We start from the raw sequence: 7798 nt of genomic DNA on the forward strand, positions 1-7798 counted from the left end.
ACATGACTTAGTGACTGAATGACAACAATGGTCAACCCTAGTCTCATTGTTAGCAGTTGGTTCTTGGATGGCTGGCAGGGGACAGCAAGGATCAAAATGATCCAAGGAAAGATTTATAGAGCAGGAGGAGGTTCTGGTAAGGAAGTTTCTTGTCCTAAAGAGAGCATCCCAGGAAGCCAGTCTTTCCTTCTTCCTAGATGTAAGCAAGGACCTTGTTACCTGGGATAACAACCATTGTGCAAACCTGAGAGTAGCCAGGCTGGAAACAAAACCAACTCTCAGGGAAGGTGAATGCTGAAAGAATAGCAGACAGATAAAGCTGGATCCTTGATCAAACTCTGCCTGAAGCCCACATGCCACTAGGCCTGTGGCTATGAGAGCCAACAAAACACAATAATAAATGTGGGGTTTCCTTCTGGGATGATGAAAATATCTTGTGATGGTTGCATAGCATTGTGAATGTACTAAATGCCACTGAATTGAGTATTTTTAAATGACTAGTGGTTCATTTTATATTATATAAATTATACTTCAATTAAAAAAATGTGAGTTGAGTTTTCTGTTACTTACAGCCAAAACTTCGTAACTATGACCCCAAAGTTGTGAGTTTTCCACTCTCCTACCCTGAATCCTATGGACACTATTTCTCTGTCCATATTTCTCAGACTCGTTTGCATTACCAACCTGCAGAGTGTCTTCCTTATGCTAGCCCATATTCATCTTGTCTTTTATTAGCAAGTCTCTACCTACAATTCCAGATAGAACTCTTTCTTCAAAAAAATTTAAGAAGAGGGTAGGATGAATTGAGAGAGTAGAATTGACATATATACACTGCCATGTGTAAAATAGATAGGTTGTGGGAACCTGCTATATAGCACAGGGAGATCAGCTTGATGCTCTGATGACCTAGAGGGGTGGACTATGGGAGGGAGACACAAGGGGAAGGGGGATGTATGTACACATATAGCTGCTTCATGCTGTTGTAAAGCAGAAACTGACCAACATTGTAAAGCAATTATGTGCTGTATGCTTCACTTAGTCGCTCAGTCATGTCTGACTCTTTGCGACCCCATGGACGACTGCCTGCCAGGCTCCTCTGTCCCTGGGGATTCTCCAGGCAAGAATACTGGAGTGGGTTGCCATGCCCTCCTCCAAAGGATCTTCCCAACCCAGGGATCGAACCCAGGTCTCCCACATTGCAAGCAGATTCTTTACCACCTGAGCCAATTATACTCCAAATTTAAAAAAAAAAAAAAATTTAAGACCTACATCCCTGGGAAGAAGCTGTGATTTCACTCATTTAATCAGCCTGCTTTTATTATGCAGTTACTATATACTTTGCACTGCCAAGGCAATGTGAGGGATTCAAAAGAAGTTCCACCAGAGTTCTCATTCTTTATTCATCTCTCTGCTCATTCATTCAGAGATGGTATGAACACCTACTGACTCCCGGCACAGCTCTAGATGCTGAGAGACAGCGAACAGATCAAAGTCCTACCTAGCGAGGGCTGATGTTCTGGAAGGTAAGTGGAAAGAAACAAGCAATAAGCAGGATAAACAAGTAAAGTGTATAATATGTTAGATCGGGCAAACTGTTCGAGATCGTTGGGACTTCCCTAGTGGTCCAGTGGCTAAGACTCTGTGTTCCCAAAGCAGAGGGCCCCAGTTCAAACCCTGGTCAGAGAACTAGATCCCATGCCACAACTAAAGATTCCTCACGCAGCAGCTAGAAGACCCCACAAAGAAGGCTGAAGATCCTGTGTGCCACAACTGAGAACCGGGGCAGACAAATGAATAAACAAATTGATAAAAATAAATATTAAAAAAAGAACTCTTCTGCCTTCAAAAAGAGAGAGAGGAAAGAAAAGATTTTCAAAGGAATGGGAGATAGGAAAAGTGCGTGGGCTCCTATTATAGACAGAGTAGCCAGACAGGCCTCACTAGAAAGGTGACATCTGTTCATTTTCACTACACTATAACCTTACAAAAAAAAAAAAAAGAGAAGCCCTATCTTTAAACCGAAGATTATTCTCTCCCAATCTTGACTCTCTGTTTTCTACCTCAGAACACCTCTATTTCCTCCTTTCCCCTTCTCTTCCCAATCCAATTCTGTGAATCCTTGTAGGTGTCTGAGATACGGAGAACACTCTGGGAACAGACAGCTGCGTAGATCTCTCTCTCTCCTCTTGAGTCCCCCTTTTTCTCCTCCTGCTCATCTCTATCTCCCTCCTCCCTTTTCTCCTGTTCATGTAACTCTGTGAACCTCTCTGGGTGTCCCTAACAGGGGAGAATCTTTTCGCCATTAACCTAGAAGTTTTATTATCAGTGCTGTATAGTTGGAGAAGTCCTGAGACTACAGGAAGAAGAAAACTGAAATCCAGAGGCAGGAGACTTAAGCCCAAAACCTGAGAACACCAGAAAACTCCTGACTACATGGAACTTTAAGTAATAAGTGACCGTCCAAAAGCCTCCATACCTACACTGAAACCAACCACCACCCAAGAGCCAATAAGTTTTAGAGCAAGACATACCACGCAAATTCTCCAGCAACACAGGAACATAGCCCCAAATGTCAACATACAGGCTGCCCAAGGTCACACCTAACACATAGACCCATCTGAAAACTCATTACTGGGCACTCCATTGCTTTCCAAAAAGAAGAAATCAAGTTCCACGCACCAGTACACTGACGCAAGCTTCCCTAACCGGGAAACCTTGACAAGCCAATCGTCTAACCCCACCCACTGGGTAAATCCTCCACAATAAAAAGGAACCACAGACCTCCAGAATACAGAAAGTCCACTCCAGACACAGCAATCTAAACAAGATGAAAAGGCAAAGAAATACCCAACAGGTAAAGGAACATGAAAAATGCCCACCAAGTCAAACAAAAGAGGAGGAGATAGGGAATCTACCTGAAAAAGAATTTAGAATAATGATAATAAAAATGATCCAAAATCTTGAAAACAAAATGGAGTTACAGATAAATAGCCTGGAGACAAAGATTGAAAAAATACAAGAATTGTTTAATAAAGACCTAGAAGAAATAAAAAAGAGTCAATTAAAAATGAACAATGCAATGAATGAGATCAAAAACACTTTGGAGGGAACCAAGAGTAGAATAACGGAGGCAGAAGATAGGATAAGTGAGGTAGAAGATAAAATGGTGGAAATAAATGAAGCAGAGAGGAAAAAAGAAAAAAGGATCAAAAGAAATGAGGACAACCTCAGGGACCTCTGGGACAATGTGAAACGCACCAACATTCGAATCATAGGAGTCCCAGAAGAAGAAGACAAAAAGAAAGGCCATGAGAAAATACTCGAGGAGATAATAGCTGAAAACTTCCCTAAAATGGGGAAGGAAATAGCCACTCAAGTCCAAGAAACCCAGAGAGTCCCAAACAGGATAAACCCAAGGCGAAACACCCCAAGACACATAATAATCAAACTAACGAAGATCAAACACAAAGAACAAATATTAAAAGCAGCAAGGGAAAAACAACAAATAACACACAAAGGGATCCCCATAAGGATAACAGCTGACCTATCAATAGAAACCCTCCAGGCCAGAAGGGAATGGCAGGACGTCCTGAAAGTAATGAAAGAGAATAACCTACAACCTAGATTACTGTATCCAGCAAGGATCTCATTCAGATATGAAGGAGAATTCAAACGCTTTACAGATAAGCAAAAGCTGAGAGAATTCAGCACCACCAAACCAGCTCTTCAACAAATGCTAAAGGATCTTCTCTAGACAGGAAATGCAGAAAGGTTGTATAAACGTGAACCCAAAACAACAAAGTAAATGGCAACCAGACCACACCTATCAATAATTACCTTAAATGTAAATGGGTTGAATGCCCCAACCAAAAGACAAAGATTGGCTGAATGGATACAAAAACAAGACCCCCATATATGCTGTCTACAAGAGACCCACCTCAAAACAAGAGACACATACAGACTAAAAGTGAAGGGCTGGAAAAAAGTATTTCATGCAAATGGAGACCAAAAGAAAGCAGGAGTCGCAATACTCATATCAGATAAAATAGACTTTCAAATAAAAGCTGTGAAAAGAGACAAAGAAGGACACTACATAATGATCAAAGGATCAATCCAAGAAGAAGATATAACAATTATAAATATATATGCACCCAACATAGGAGCACCGCAATATGTACGGCAAACACTAACGAGTATGAAAGAGGGAATTAATAGTAACACAATAATAGTGGGAGACTTTAATACCCCACTCACAACTATGGATAGATCAACTAAACAGAAAATTAACAAGGAAACACAAACCTTAAATGACACAATGGACCAGCTAGACCTAATTGATATCTATAGGACATTTCACCCCAAAACAATCAACTTCACCTTTTTCTCAAGTGCACACGGAACCTTCTCCAGAATAGATCACATCCTGGGCCATAAATCTGGTCTTGGAAAATTCAAAAAAATTGAAATCATTCCAGTCATCTTTTCTGACCACAGTGCAGTAAGATTAGATCTCAATTACAGGAAAAAAATTGTTAAAAATTCAAACATATGGAGGCTAAATAACACGCTTCTGAATAACCAACAAATCATAGAAGAAATCAAAAAAGAAATCAAAATATGTATAGAAATGAATGAAAATGAAAACACAACAACCCAAAACCTATGGGACACTGTAAAAGCAGTGCTAAGGGGAAGGTTCATAGCATTACAGGCTTACATCAAGAAACAAGAAAAAAGCCAAATAAATAACCTAACTCTACACCTAAAGCAATTAGAGAAGGAAGAAATGAAGAACCCCAGGGTTAGCAGAAGGAAAGAAATCTTAAAAATTAAGGCAGAAATAAATGCAATAGAAACTAAAGAGACCATAGCAAAAATCAACAAAGCTAAAAGCTGGTTTTTTGAAAAAAATAAACAAAATTGACAAACCATTAGCAAGACTCATTAAGAAACAAAGAGAGAAGAACCAAATTAACAAAATTAGAAATGAAAATGGAGAGATCACAACAGACAACACTGAAATACAAAGGATCATAAGAGACTACTACCAGCAGCTCTATGCCAATAAAATGGACAACTTGGAATGAAATGGACAAATTCTTAGAAAAGTATAACTTTCAAAACTGAACCAGAAGAATAAATAGAAGATCTTAACAGACCCATCACAGGCAAGAAATGAAACTGTAATCAAAAATCTTCCAGAAACAAAAGCCCAGGACCAGATGCTCACAGCTGAATTCTACCAAAAATTTAGAGAAGAGCTAACACCTATCTTACTCAAACTCTTCCAGAAAATTGCAGAAGAAGGTAAACTTCCAAACTCATTCTATGAGGCCACCATCACCCTAATTCCAAAACCTGACAAAGATGCCACAAAAAAAGAAAACTACAGGCCAATATCACTGATGAACATAGATGCAAAAATCCTTAACAAAATTCTAGCAAACAGAATCCAACAACATATTAAAAAAATCATACACCACGACCAAGTGGGCTTTATCCCAGAATGCAAGGATTCTTCAATATCCGCAAATCAATCAATGTAATACACCACATTAACAAATTGAAAGATAAAAACCATATGATTATCTCAATAGATGCCAGAGAAAGCCTTTGACAAAATTCAACACTCATTTATGATTAAAACTCTTCAGAAAAAGCAGGAATAGAAGGAACATACCTCAACATAATAAAAGCTATATATGACAAACCCACAGCAAGCATCACCCTCAATGGTGAAAAATTGAAGGCATTTCCCCTGAAATCAGGAACAAGACAAGGGTGCCCACTCTCACCACTACTATTCAACATAGTGTTGGAAGTTCTGGCCACAGCAATCAGAGCAGAAAAAGAAGTAAAAGGAATCCAGATAGGAAAAGAAGAAGTAAAACTCTCACTGTTTGCAGATGACATGATCCTCTATATAGAAAACCCTAAAGACTCTACCAGAAAATTACTAGAGCTAATCAATGAATATAGTAAAGTTGCAGGATATAAAATTAACACACAGAAATCCCTTGCATTCCTATATACTAACAATGAAAAAACAGAAAGAGAAATTAAGAAACAATACCATTCACCATTGCAACAAAAAGAATAAAAACTTAGGAGTATATCTACCTAAAGAAACAAAAGACCTATACATAGAAAACTATAAAACACTGATGAAAGAAATCAAAGAGGACACAAACAGATGGAGAAACATACCGTGTTCATGGATTGGAAGAATCAATATTGTCAAAATGGCTATTCTACCCAAAGCAATCTATAGATTCAATGCAATCCCTATCAAGCTACCAACGGTATTTTTCACAGAACTAGACAAAGAATTTCACAATTTGTATGGAAATACAAAAAACCTCGAATAGCCAAAGTAATCTTGAGAAAGAAGAATGGAACTGGAGGAATCAACCTGCCTGACTTCAGACTCTACTACAAAGCCACAGTCATCAAGACAGTATGGTACTGGCACAAAGACAGAAATATAGATCAATGGAACAGAATAGAAAGCCCAGAGATAAATCACGAACCTATGGACACCTTATCTTTGACAAAGGAGGCAAGGATATACAATGGAAAAAAGACAACCTCTTTAACAAGTGGTGCTGGGAAAACTGGTCAACCACTTGTAAAAGAATGAAACTAGAACACTTTTTAACACCATACACAAAAATAAACTCAAAATGGATTAAAGATCTAAATGTAAGACCAGAAACTATAAACTCCTAGAGGAGAACATAGGCAAAACACTCTCCGACATAAACCACAGCAAGATCCTCTATGACCCACCTCCCAGAATATTGGAAATAAAAGCCAGAAAATTGGAAATAAAAGCAAAACTAAACAAATGGGACCTAATTAAACTTAAAAAGCTTTTGCACTACAAAGGAAACTATAAGCAAGGTGAAAAGACAGCCTGGAAAGGGAGAAAATAATAGCAAAAGAAGCAACAGACAAAGGATTAATCTCAACAATATACAAGCAGCTCCTGCAGCTCAATTCCAGAAAAATAAATGACCCAATCAAAAAATGGGCCAAAGAACTAAACAGACATTTCTCCAAAGAAGACATACAGATGGCTAACAAACATGAAAAGATGCTCAACATCACTCATTATCAGAGAAATGCAAATCAAAACCACAATGAGGTACCATTACATGCCAGTCAGGATGGCTGCTATCCAAAAGTCTACAAGCAATAAAATGCTGGAGAGGGTGTGGAGAAAAGGGAACCCTCTTACACTGTTGGTGGGAATGCAAACTAGTACAGCCGCTATGGAGAACAGTGTGGAGATTTCTTAAAAAACTGGAAATAGAACTGTCATATGACCCAGCAATCCCACTTCTGGGCATACACACTGAGGAAACCAGATCTGAAAGAGACACGTGCACCCCAATGTTCATCGCAACACTGTTTATAATAGCCAGGACATGGAAGCAACCTAGATGCCCATCAGCAGATGAATGGATAAGGAAGCTGTGGTACATATACACCATGGAATTTTACTCAGCCGTCAAAAAGAATTCATTTGAACCAGTCCTAATGAGATGGATGAAACTGGAGCCCCTTATACACAGTGAAGTAAGCCAGAAAGATAAAGAACATTACAGCATACTAACACATATATATGGAATTTAGAAAGATGGTAACGATAACCCTATATGCAAAACAGAAAAAGAGACACAGAAATACAAAACAGACTTTTGAACTCTGTGGGAGAATGTGAGGGTGGGATATTTCAAAAGAACAGCATGTATACTATCTATGGTGAAACAGATAACCAGCCCAGGTGGGATGC

The 7798-nt window shown here is 38.8% G+C and overlaps 1 protein-coding gene across 9 annotated transcripts in view; it reads right to left on the reverse strand.

The window, feature by feature from the left end:
- CACNA1A (calcium voltage-gated channel subunit alpha1 A) overlaps positions 1-7798 on the reverse strand; it is a 387084-nt gene that overhangs the window by 316989 nt on the left and 62297 nt on the right. The gene's annotated exons all lie outside the window — the stretch shown is intronic.

Source organism: Cervus canadensis, chromosome 4 (assembly GCF_019320065.1).
Source record: "Cervus canadensis isolate Bull #8, Minnesota chromosome 4, ASM1932006v1, whole genome shotgun sequence".
Lineage (NCBI taxonomy): Eukaryota > Metazoa > Chordata > Mammalia > Artiodactyla > Cervidae > Cervus > Cervus canadensis.